At 38.4% G+C, this 13,013-nt stretch overlaps 1 pseudogene across 1 annotated transcript; it reads right to left on the bottom strand.

Annotated features, from left to right (window-relative positions):
- Positions 1–7,199: 7,199 nt before the first annotated feature.
- Positions 7,200–7,645, bottom strand: LOC149232503 (putative anthocyanidin reductase pseudogene; annotated as a pseudogene). Its single transcript, XR_016248473.1, has 2 exons — positions 7,533–7,645; positions 7,200–7,431 (listed from the first exon to the last, which is right to left on the bottom strand). The product of XR_016248473.1 is annotated as a putative anthocyanidin reductase pseudogene (transcript).
- Between the last annotated feature and the right edge of the window lie 5,368 nt (positions 7,646–13,013).

The raw sequence follows: 13,013 nt of genomic DNA, 5'->3' as shown, positions 1-13,013 counted from the left end.
TATTCATGTGTGTATAGGAACAACATAACAATCAACATGATGTTTGTTCAAGTCATGAGACTCGGCTTAAAGATGGTTTGATTAAAGATATAGAAAGTATTCCAATTCTATGTAAAACCAAACATCTTACTCATAGGCAGGGATTATAACATGAATTACAATTGATGCCTAAAGCTCCTCTTCCTAATGTCAGAATGAATCAATTCAATCCAAGTTTGGAAATAAATAGTTATAAGGATACACGTCAATATTGGGGAAAATTAGTGTTCAATTTCTCTTATATCGTGTCACCATTTCATGTTTCAAATAGTTTGGAAACCTCTTTTCAAGTGGAGAGGAAACCTATTTGTTTTCATATCAAAGCATTTTCTAAAGCATTGTTAAAGTATCTAAGGGAAACTTATGCATCAGGGGAAAGTGCTAATCAATGGAAACATCATTTAAAAATGATTCAAACAAATCAACAACTAATTCATTACTTTCAAATACAAACTAAGTTGCAGAATTTTTCACCTTATAGTTTGATGGGTTTATGGCAATAAGTTCACTTAGTAATTAAGAATTAGGAAAGTATAGCTAGTTTGATGTCAAGAATATCTTGGATTGTCTCTATTATTCCGAAAAATAGATTGTTAATACATGTTGATGGTATTGAACAATATCCAGTAGAGACTATTTTCAAAGATGATTATGAATCACCAACTCATGGTTCTTCATGGAAAGATATCAATTGCCATGTTCATAACAGGTTGTTTGCCCATCATTGCATGTTGTTAATACTGCAAATGGATGGAACAAGTCACCGAATGAGAAAGTGCCATGGTCAACATCATCAGGGTCATCACTTGCAAGTGATTTATCGAATGTATTGGTACATCATGAGGTCTAGGTGGAAAGAGAGGGAGTTCTACCCTCATCGACTATTTTTTTAGTTAAACTTTTGTGGTCCAAAAGCTTTCAAGGGGAGAGGATTGATCCAGGAGGATCATCGTCAGATCAATTGCACAACTTCATCATCAGTGTTCAGTGTCATCGTTAATTCAGTTCAACGTCATCAGCTTCGGCAGTGTTGGTTATGGATCAGGTTGTTCAGGTAATATGGTTTTTCATGGCATTCAGTTGAGATGGGTTATCACCTGGTTGTCGACTTGTGTCCATCGATAGTTCCGCCAGGATTTGGTCGACAACATGTGTTTGTTGTTCACCTCGCAGGATTTGGGTTTCGACACAAGTTGATCATCGACATGGTTTTGTCGTCCGTTGTAGAGGTTCGATATGGTTCGTCGTCAGGTTGTCTTTGCAATTGTAGATTGTGTCAACAATATGTATTTGGTTTCGTCACATTGTGACAATATTTTGTGCATGGGTTTTTAAAAACAAAATGTAAACCCTAATCCTAATCTACCAAATACACTATCAAATCTATCACCTAAGTTGCAACCCTATCCATCTACATTACAATGATATGTATTTCAAAAAACTATACATAAACCTATGCTAAAATCATCTAAACCTAAGTCCAAGCGCTAGCCTTACAAACTCTCGACCATGTTATATTGTAAAACATTGAAAACATTATAAACAATAAAAATACACAGTTGACCGCAAACAAAACCGTGTTGGAGGTCTAAGCATGTGACCAGGTAAGAGTGTTAGTTAGCAGGTTGTCAAGCCATTAGGTTAACAGGCCTTGACCGCAGTGGATAAAGTCACATGTGAACAGAGACAAGAGGTTATCCGCAGTAGGGATAGTCACCGAAACTGCTAACATGTGATAGGTTGGAGTTCACCGATTAGCGAAGCCATCACTGGAACTGTTGGAGAAGACTACTAGGTGGCATCGAGTGGTTAGATTGCCAGCAGTCACATGCAACGATATAACCTCCATCTAGTTAACCTAACCACCAATGGGTTTGGGTATATCATAATGTTTATTTTTGGGTTTTATATGGTTTTTTATAAACAAACTATTCGATGATCATGACAACGAATCCTAGGTGTCAAATTCCAACAAGACAGAGGCTCCAAAACTATCTTGAAGCAACCAAATTCACCTCGAACCTAGCCAAGGTGGTTTTGATTTATTTGCAGGCCTATAAGAGACAATTTTCCTTCATTGATTAGGAGGAGAGTGGTTTTGACTTTTGTTTGAAGATTCTAGAGGTCATAGGCAGTTTTGTTTTCAGTGTGAAAGGAGCATCCGAAGTCGGAATTAGGAACCATTAATGGCATTAGAAAGATGGTTAAGAGAGATCTCTATTGACAGTGATCAGAAGTTCCTGTGTGCACATTCAGTATGATCAGATCTTTGTGCAATCGACATCTATTGTTTCAATCCTAATAAAGCAGTCACCCATCTTGAAAGTGGACCCAAAGACGTAGTCCATCAGGGACGAACTCTGTAATCAACTTTGCTATTTGGTATCACTGTGTTTTTACTGTTTTCACTTCTGTTATGCATCTATCTTGTGTTTAATCAGCTTTCATAAAGTCCTTCTCAAGCAGTTTTCCTCGATTTCTGTGCTTTCATCTAACATTCAAATCATTAATGCTTAATCAATTCTACATCAGTTTAAGTCTATGATCATTTTCAGATCAGGTGAAGCCTCTAATCTCATGGCAATCTCCAAGGCTTCAGCTTGCGTTCCTATTTTCTGTTGAGATAGTCGAAATCTCAGATGAGGAAATAACGAAGGAATGTACCAGTCTCTTTGTTGATCATCTGTGATGTTCATATTAGCCTGTTGAATCAGAATCTTTAGTCTTTGATCAAAGTCCCATGCAGGCTCATTTACCCTCTTCTGGATCTATTTAAACTCCGTCACTGACTGGGCTTGTGATTTCGGCTTCTTAAGCTCATTGTTGAACGCTTGTCATGTTTCCAACATAATCGCATTGGGTTTACTCGAACAAAACTTGATATATCAATTGAATGCTCTGTCCTGTATCGCTGTACCCAACGGCACCTTCTTCATGTCATCATCTATAATCTGTTGTGCCTTCCATATAGCATTTGCTACAAACTAGAATTTTTCAGCATCTTTAGTCCCCAGACCCTTAAACACATGCATCTTCATCACATTCGCCATGTTGAATGATGACAGTGGATGTGTAGGTGTAGGTGTTTGAGGTGGAGGTGATGGTGGACGTGGAGTGGATGGATTTGGTATCCTTGCAATACCCTATCTTACTACATGTAGGGTAGAACACTACTTTCTTCATCACTATCAGATGCTCTTAACAAAGGATTGTATTCAACACCCAAATCTAAATATATTCTTAATGTTTTTCCACTTCGCATAGCTCCTGTCAGATCTCTTCTAAATATTAATTTAGTGGCATAACCCTCTTTTCGCACAATAAAATTTTAATCCAAGTCTTCAGGGATTTTAGATAATTACCTCTAAGTCCCTTGAAGAATCGTGGTTCAGCTTCACTATTACTTACATATGTATTGATCATGAACTCAGTGATGAATCTACCTAAAATGCTATTGATCCAATAGTCGACATCCCTTGCAATATTGTTTTTTGAAGCTTCTAGATGCCTTACCAATTTTGGAGTCCACACAATAGGGTTGTCAAAATTCCATGTGCCCTGACTTTATGCCAATTTTGACAACCACTGGTGCAATTCTCAAGGAAATGAACAGAAGAAAATTTTGTGCTCGTCTTTATAAGGATATCTATTCAACCATTCTTCTTTTGATAGGTGCAGATTCGTATTTTTCTGAGCTCCAAATTCATGTATCTTCTGATCTATCCACTTCTCGATTTCTTTCCTAGCTGGGAAACATTCATTCGACATCACACATTCCTTAGATAGATCCTGGTCCAGGCAATGGAAGCATTTGTTAGCTTAAGGGGTGCTGACTCAGGTTCGGATTTAGCTGTACCAACCAACAAAACCTTAAACTATTGGCTCTTTCGACAACAACCTGCTTAGCGCAGGCTACAGTCTCACCTAAAGTAGTATTAGGGGATGATAGAACCAGGTTTCTGCATCCAGAGGTTAGTGTGATGGGATTCAGTGGTTCTTAGGGCTTATTTCTGATCTTCATGAACCCTAACCCTTAAAGTATAGATAATTACAATAACTTGCAGAAATAGAATTTAAGTCCTCGCAAAATGTTTAAACATTCATAACATTAACTAAATAAGCATATTTTCTACTTTCATGCATCAATTAAGTATTACTTCATATAAATTCAGAATAACAGAGTGAATATAAAAAACTTGCATAAGTATATACAGATGCATAGATACACAATTATGGACCAAAATAATCTTTATAAGATGTATTCTTTGTTGTTATAGACCCTTCTTCCCTGCGCACTCAGGTGCAGGGGCTCACACACTCAGCGTGCATAGTTACTAATGTCTCCGTGCACTTAGCGGTCGGAGCCTTCCCCTTCCCCTAGTACAGGAAACAACCTTACTACCTTAGCTTACTTTCCCATAAAATTACCATTTATTCTATGATGATCTCCTAGACTCGCTACAGCTCATTTATATATCTTATCTTTTACAATACCATGGTCCACGGACCATGGACGAGTATCAAAACTCGCTATGTTCTAAAAAACTAAGGGAGTAAAGCCCCTTTTGACTCCTATGAACTTCACGCTCCACTCCCTCAAAACACGAAGACTTTACAAATATACAAAATTTAATTACAAAATTTAGCCTAGGAGACTATGTCCGGCCAATAAAAAGCAAAGTGGTACTCCAAGGAGAAGATAGAGGAAAATCTTCCTCACATTATCTAGTAAAGCTTTTGGGAAATAAAAAATCTCCCTAAAGATATGATTTGTATTTGATAATTATATTCTTTTTCATTAATCTTGATACTTTTAGAGTGGAAAATCCAGATTAATAAGCTTGTAGGGTCATTTTAAGGATGGGTCCCTATTTTGAGAATTGGAGTCTAAAACCTTCCTTAGCCATTTTGAGGAATCAAATGGCATTTTTTGGGGTCAAAACATTTTCACTTTAGGATGGTACAAGAGAATTCTATGTCAACCCCCATTACTCATGCAAATGGAGTTAGTCATGTGTGAATGTTCAAGAAGACTTTAAAAGTTCCAAAATTATAACTCTAGTTGAGGGTTGATGGAATAAAACCTTACCCCTAATTGGCTATCAACCTATGTGAAATATTAGGCCACTAGAAGTACGGATTCCATTTTGTGCTATTGTACTGTGTTCCATAGTTGAGTAGAGCAACTAAGAGAGAGAAGTTATAGAGTAGAACATAGGTTTTTAAGGTTTTGTAGTAGCCTTATAGGGCACAGGTCATAGGTAACTCCATAATGAGTACCTTTTCCTCTATAATTGTATGTTTCCAACCCAGATAAAATAGAGTATAGCAGCCTCACCTTCTAGTTGGCTTTTCTACTATAATGGTTTCCCAAGATAAAACTTGTGACTAATTGGCGGTCGTATGTGAGCATTTATTTATGCTCTTTTTTTCTCGCATTTAAGTCATTTCATTCATTTCAGTATAAAGTCAACGATGGATCTAAAATCTAAAGAAAAATTAACGTATAATATATAGATTTTAGTTATTTTATCAAATCTATTGTGATGGACCATTCTAGTGGAATATCGACAACAATTTACAGATAAACTTATATATGTGAGGGATGATGATAATCTCTTTTATTTAAAACTTTCAGCTTGGTAGAATTCAATGTCCTTAGATTTCATAATTGTGACCCGCTTAAACCCAAAACTCAAGGATTTAACACTCTATAGGAATCATTGAAATAGTGTCGAAGGTGTCAAGGATTCCTAAAGAGCTTTAAGATAATCCTTCAAGGGAATTGTATTATTTTCTTCAATTTCATGAATTAAATTTTTTCTTGAACACTTTCTATCATTCAATTTAAAAACGTGTGGCAATTGTTCTTGCTTTCTATTTGCATGGTACATTTTATTCAAGGGTTTGTATATATTTATACCAACTTTTAAGATTCATTAAAAGTACCCCTAATGTCTTTTAATTATATCATTATCTTTATATAGTATCTCCCTAGAAAACCTATATATGGAAGTAAAAAGGATCATAATAGAGGTATTATAATTTTTCGTTATAAGTTGGGAGGTTTAAATCCATATTTAAATCCTTTAAGAAGAGATAAAGAGTAAAAAGGGTTGTAACAGAGGAATTAGAATTTTTCCTTCTAAGTTAGGAGATTTAAAACCATATTTAAATCCTTTCACAAGAGATAAAGATTAGTTTTACGCTTGTCAACAAAAAAGTGTCTTTTATTATCAAAATTTTCTTTCATGGGGATTTTGTGCATGGAAAAGTCTAAAGTTAGGGTTAAGGTCTATGACCACATTCAAGGTCAGGGTAATTCAAGAGGTCAACATTAAGTATTCGGTCATAAATAGGGGTAGCTAAAATCCCATAATCCACAACGATACCGTCTAACCCATAAATATAAGTAATTTTGTTAGAGTTTGGCCACTACACTACACCATTGCAAATTATTAGACCCTGCAAATTACAAAGCTTGATTAGCTTGGTAACAAACAAATCCTTAGTCATGTCTTCAAAATTTCTCATATATAAGAGTTTTGATCCATCTTATTACATGCTGGATCCATCATTATGATGGATCTATATTGGTTGTTAGAAGGGACTCATCAAGTGGTTTCTAGTGATAAGTTAAACAAGCTAGCCATATAAATTAAAAGGCTTATAAACTCCCATAACAATCAAAATGCTTATGTGTCAAGATTCATAATGTTATTTATAATATTTCCAAATTTTACAAGTTCGCAATCAATATAATAAAAAAAAAATTAAAACCTATAATTGTGAATAAAAGATTCATCACTTTTGATCACTTCCTTTTATAATTTTTATGAAAAGACTCATTATTAAACTAACACATTCATATAAATAAAATGATTGATAATGATAAATAAAAACCATCAAAATACTTCTGGTAATTTTTAACTCTTGAAAATTTGTAAAAATAAAAAACTATTAAAAATATTTAATTTCATCCATTCAATTGTATATAGATTTAAAAATATTAAATTATAGAAAACTCAAAATATTGTTCTATAATTAAATCTAAATCATCCATAAATTTTTACCTAATTTAACAATCAATTAATAATTCACTCATTTCACATTCATATTAATTTCCGCTTCGGCTTTTAAATGGTGAAACCTTATGTGCAACAGCTTCAACGGATTGAAGTGAAATGAACATTCCTTCCGCCATGTTATTCCCAGCGATACTCGTTAAACGAGTGATAGTGAAGTAATTATTAAAGAAGCAATCCCTTCGTCTTCACGTATTCAACACTATCATCCATGATCTCGTCCATCCCAAATTTGAAGGAGAAACCGCTCTCCACCAGCTTCTTCGACGAAATGTATACCTTTGGGATCGGTGGCACATCGTCAAACCTGTACGAGCATTTCATTTCATTTCATTACTGGTGATCATATTTAAATCCATAGTTGTAATAATATAAAAAATGCTATACCCTACTGATGATGATACTCACAGGGTAGTCACATTGTACTGCGGATAGCGTTTGGATAAGTAGTCTGCCAGCTGTGGGACAGATATATTGATGGCACTGCAAATGTAGCGGCCCTCTGCAGAGGGATTCTCCATCAAGATTACGTTGCAAAAGTATCATGATTATGTTGCAAAAGTATCAAGATTGAGGGATTCTCCATCAAGATTCTGCAAAAGTATCATAATTTATGTTGCAAGTGGGTGAATGAATCAATACAAAAATTCTTAAAACTTATTATTTTACTTGCTATTCTAAATATAAAACTAAGCTAATTAGTCCAATATATAATTTATTTAGAATATTTATAATTGAAGCAATTTTAAAAAAGTTTTGTATTGTTGTTTTCAATGTTATAATTATACATTTAAATGATTTAAAATATTGAAATAAAAGATATGCTCCCTAAATTTTCCAATATTGAATTTTACGTACCAATTTTTTTTAGGTACCGAATCAAATTCGAATTCGAATTGAAACTGAACCTCGTAACTATGATCTGTATAGTTCCATTGAACATTCAGAAAAGTCATTCGAGCCCTTACCTTTACGGGAGTGAACAGACTCTAGAACAACAAATGTAGTCTTCTCGTGTCAAATAGTGGTTGAAGAATCTCCTTGGGGTTAATTATGAGAAGCAATAACAAACAAAAACACAATTGAAACCCTAGGTGTCATGCCCCTACAATGGCGGTACTCTTCCAACTGCACTATAGGAGGTGCGAAACCATCGAGCACTTTCTTTTCACCAATACTTGCAATCGTGGACTACACTTACTTTCTATACTTAGTTTCTTTTTCCTCTTTTACCAAGTACTTTCATTCATTATAACACAACAGTTAAAAATTCATCATCATTAACATAAATGCACAACAATATAACTTGGAGCGGCAACTCCTTGTAATGAGCTTGCCCACAATAATAATATATACACAAGTTACAATCTTGAGAAAACCCCAGATTTACACTTAGAATATTTTTACAATCACTGGCACAACATGTTCAGCTAGCTCGTCGGCGCATCCACACGGTCACCTGAACGACTCTCAGCCAAGTCTTCGTTTGCCTCTACACGTTCACCCGAACATGTTCCATTCAGTTCGTTTAACTCATCGGGCGCTTCCACCGAACACCCAACTTGCCCACTAGCAGGCGCTCTCCACCGAATTCCCAACTCACCAAGTCTCCACCGGCGATTCGTTTACCGTGCACACCCGTTCAAGACTTCACTCGATCCACCGTTCACCAACTCGTGTCGTTTGAGCGGGTGCCTTGTCGCACCCTCACACGCCTTCGAACGACCTTCCGAGCGGTTCTCCAAATGACCTCCTGCACAACTTCCTAGATGACCTCCGAATGAATTTTTGCACGAAATGATTCATCGAACAATTTCTTGCACGTTCATTCAGCCCTACACGACCATTCTTTTAGCTTTGCACGACCATTCGTTCAACCCTCCGAACGACTTCTGAACGACTCGTTCAAAAATTCCATGTGCGTCTGCCCGTGTGCCTTGGCTCACCCTACGATGCCCTCAACCTGCACCTCAGCTCGCACCTTCGTTTCAGTGTGAGTGCTTTGGCCTAATTGCCTCCACTACGCATTTATTTCAGACCTCAAACCCATGCACTTCCACTTCTGCATTTGATTGCTTGGTTGATCGATCTATTGATTGATGATTAGCTCCACGCCAAACCATTCCGTATATATGGCTCGCCAAACGTTTGAATCGCCGCGTCCTTATGTTGGCCGACCTTCATACATCTTCGTTTTATTTTCTTGAATGGGTCAGCTCACCTGTCGGTTGACCCAAGTGTTGCGTCTCCACCATTTGGTCTCGCCCACCCGTCGGCCTGTCGAGATCGCCCACGGCCTATATATAACCAAATGCTTCCACAACACTTAGTTTATTTCGTGTGTTTCGTTCCCACTGTGCGCTGCTCCTCAGCTCATCACCTCTGTGCTCGCTCGCCGAGTTGCGTGTAGCTCATGCGCCTTACATTCTCCTCCACCTGAAGTCATTGTCATCCTAGAAAATCTTCCATCCTAGCAACCATCTATTGCCAAGATATCATCCACACAACTCTGTATATGGATAGTCTAGATGTCCACTACTTAACCTGCTTCACGCCATAGATATGCCACTACTCTGTAAGGAATCATGTGTTGGTACCCCTCATGTCGGAGATTAGTTGGGTAGCTAATCCAACCATGCATCGCCTCCATAAGAACTCATGCCCCATACATCGTCATGCCTGTCCACTGCATGTTGTTTGTCAACCTATGCCATCTCACCCCTAGATGCATGCTCAAAGTGTTTATAGACTCACTGGCATGAGCAGCTAACAATGAGCCTCATGCTCCCTGATAGTCTAGGATGATGAGGAGGGAGTGGAGCCTAAAGGCTCTCCCATAGTTATCAACTCTATCCACCTATCTGGATCCTCCACTTCCATTCTCTGCAAGTATGCCTCCCGATATTCTACCTGAACATTCGGCCTCACATACTCTTCATCATTATCATCCTCCACTGCCTCCAACCTCTTAGATAGATCCAAGATGTTATCTGACAATGCCTTGATAGCTTGTGACTTCTCCATAAGCTTTGTCTCTGCAACAAACAAGCACTACAGATTTCTTCATATTTCTTTCTCTCCTCCATACTCATCACTGTCATCTTACACTCGACCTTAGTTACTCCCACAGTCAATACACCACTGGGTACATCCTCTCGTCCATCGTATATGTACAGTTTCGTCAGATGAGGAACAATCATCGCATCAAATTCCTTCATGAATTCTATGCCTAGTACAAATTCATAGTCATCTATTCACACTATAGTGAAATCTACTTTCCCTGTCCATTCACCTAGTGTTACATCCACTTTTTTAGCTACACCAATCACAGAATTGTAGGAGAATTCATTGTCTTCATTTGTGCCTGCATTGGTACAAACTTCAGCCCAATCCTTCTCACAATATCCTCACTCATAAAGTTGTGAGTTGCTCCACTATCTACCATAGTAAGCACATCCACACTCCCAACTTTCATTTCAACATACTCCAATCTGTTCCTCTCAGGATCTCTCCTAGAGACTGCTTCCATGGCCACTGTAGCCTCCAATATCTACATAACCGCTACGGAATTTTCTTCTTTCTTCACATTGGACTGTGTCATGGAAGCCACCTTTGGTCTAGAAGGACAATTCTTCACCATATGTGGTTCCTCACATATCTAACATTTCAACGGTTTCTTCGTCTTCGACTTTTCATTCAATATCGAAGTCTCCTCTTTAGTATTCTTCTCTTTCAGTTTGTCATACTTCTTCTTCCTTTCATCAGAACCCTCATCAAAGTGTTCTACCAAATGATCCACAACAACAAAAGCTTCCTCAAGTTTCTTAATCTTTTGTCTCTTCACTTCATTCCACGCCCAAGTTTTCATACCTATAACAAAGTTGAACACCTTGTCCCTTTCCGTCATGTCTAGAAGTTCCGAAACTGCACTTGCAAACTCTTACTGATATGCCTGCAGACTTCCTGTTTGCTTCATATACTTTATCTTCATTCTTACATCCCATGTTCCATCCTATGGACTGAAGTGGGCCTGCAAAGCTTTGTTCATTTCATCCCACGAAGTTATGTCTCCAACATTTCCATTGGAAATTTGGTCCATCCTCCTTCACCACCACATCTTAGCATCCTTTGTCAAGAATTGAGCAGCTACCTTCACTTTGGTTTCCTCATTGGATAATCCCAAGCATTCCAAGTACTGGTCCATGTCCCATAGAAAGTTGCTAAGAGTTTTCGTACTTCTTGTACCATCATAAGAATTCGTCTCTTTAACTTTGACATGGGTCACTCCTCCACCTGAGTTGTGCCTCACAACCTTCTTCAAAACCGCGATCTCATCTTAAACTTCATCAAGAGCTTGTTGCAATTCCAAGATTTTAGCCAAACCTTTATCTCTTGCTTCACCAATCTTCTTGACTTCCTCTTCTGTTTGTGTATATTTCCATTCCATATACTCGTATCGGTCCTTGAGTTCTTCGAGTTCCTCTTTCAGCTTCACATAGCCTTCATGAACCTGCATGTTCTTAGCCTTCATCAAAGTCCATTCAGAACCCAATTCCTCCATTCCTTCCAATACCCTGTTCAGGAAAGCTTCTCCCGCATTGTGGCTAGATTCACTTGTCACAACCTTAAGTTCTTCTGCCATCTCTGCTATCTGCTTTCTTTGTCATCTAGTATAGACCATTCAACTACAAAACTTGAACTCCCTGCCATGTCTCCAGTCTTCCTCCAAACCAGCTTCAATACCACTTGTCACATTAGTGCAGTGGGATCAGCTCGTTGTTCTGATTAGCTTTGTTATCACATGTCATGAACTGTAGTGGGATCAGCTTCTCTGCAAATCCTGCACCTCGTTCACCATCAGCTCCGATACCACCTGTCACACCCCTACACTAGCGGTACTCTTCCAGCTGCACTATAGGAGGTGTGGCACCACCGACCACCTTTTTTTCACCAATATTTGCGATCGTGGACTACGCCTACTTTCTATACTTAGTTTATTTTTCTCCTTTACCAAGTACTTTCATTCATTATAACGCAGTAATTAAACATTGATCAACATTAATATAAATGCACAACAGTATAACTGGGAGGGGCAACTCCGTGTAATGAGCTTGCCCACAATAATAATATATATAAGTTAAAATCCTAAGGAAACCCTAGATTTACACTTAGAATATTTTTACAATCATGGCACAACACATTCAGCTAGCTCGTGAGCGCACCCACACGGTCGCCAAAACAACTCTCAACCAACTCCTTGTTTTCCTCTGCACGTTCACCCGAATGCATTTTTTTTAGTTCTTCTAACTCGTCGGGCGCTTCCACCGAACACCTAACTCGCCCACTAGCGGTGCTCTCCACCAAATGGCTAACTCACCAAGTCTCCACCGGCGAGTCATTTATCGTCCACGCCCATTCAAGACTTCGCTCGATCCACCATTCACCAACTCGTGTTGTTCGAGCGGGCACCCTGCCACGCCCTCGCACGCCCTAGAACGACCTCCCACGTGACTTCCGGCACGACCTCCGAATGACCTCTGAAAGACTTTCTTCATGATCCTCTGAACGACCTCTGAATAATTCACCGAACGATTTCCTACACGTTCATTCAACCATGCACGACTGTTCTTTCAGCTTTGCACGACCTTTTGTTTAGCCCTCCGAACGACTTCTGAACGACTCGTTCAGAAATCTTGTGCGAGCCTACCCGTGTGCCCTGGCTCACCCTACGACACCTTCAACCTGCACCTCAGCTCACACCTTCATTTTGGCGTGAGTGCTTCGGCCTAACCACATGCACTACGCCTTTATTTCAGACCTCAAACACACACACTTCCACCTCTATGTTTGATTGTTTAGTTGATGTCTCTATTGATTGATGACTTAGCT

Source organism: Pinus tabuliformis, chromosome J (assembly GCF_031772625.1).
Source record: "Pinus tabuliformis cultivar Carrire ecotype Pingquan chromosome J, CPIR1, whole genome shotgun sequence".
Classification (NCBI taxonomy): domain Eukaryota; kingdom Viridiplantae; phylum Streptophyta; class Pinopsida; order Pinales; family Pinaceae; genus Pinus; species Pinus tabuliformis.
Note: the sequence above shows the minus strand (reverse complement) of the source record. Positions and strands in the feature narration are given on the sequence as shown.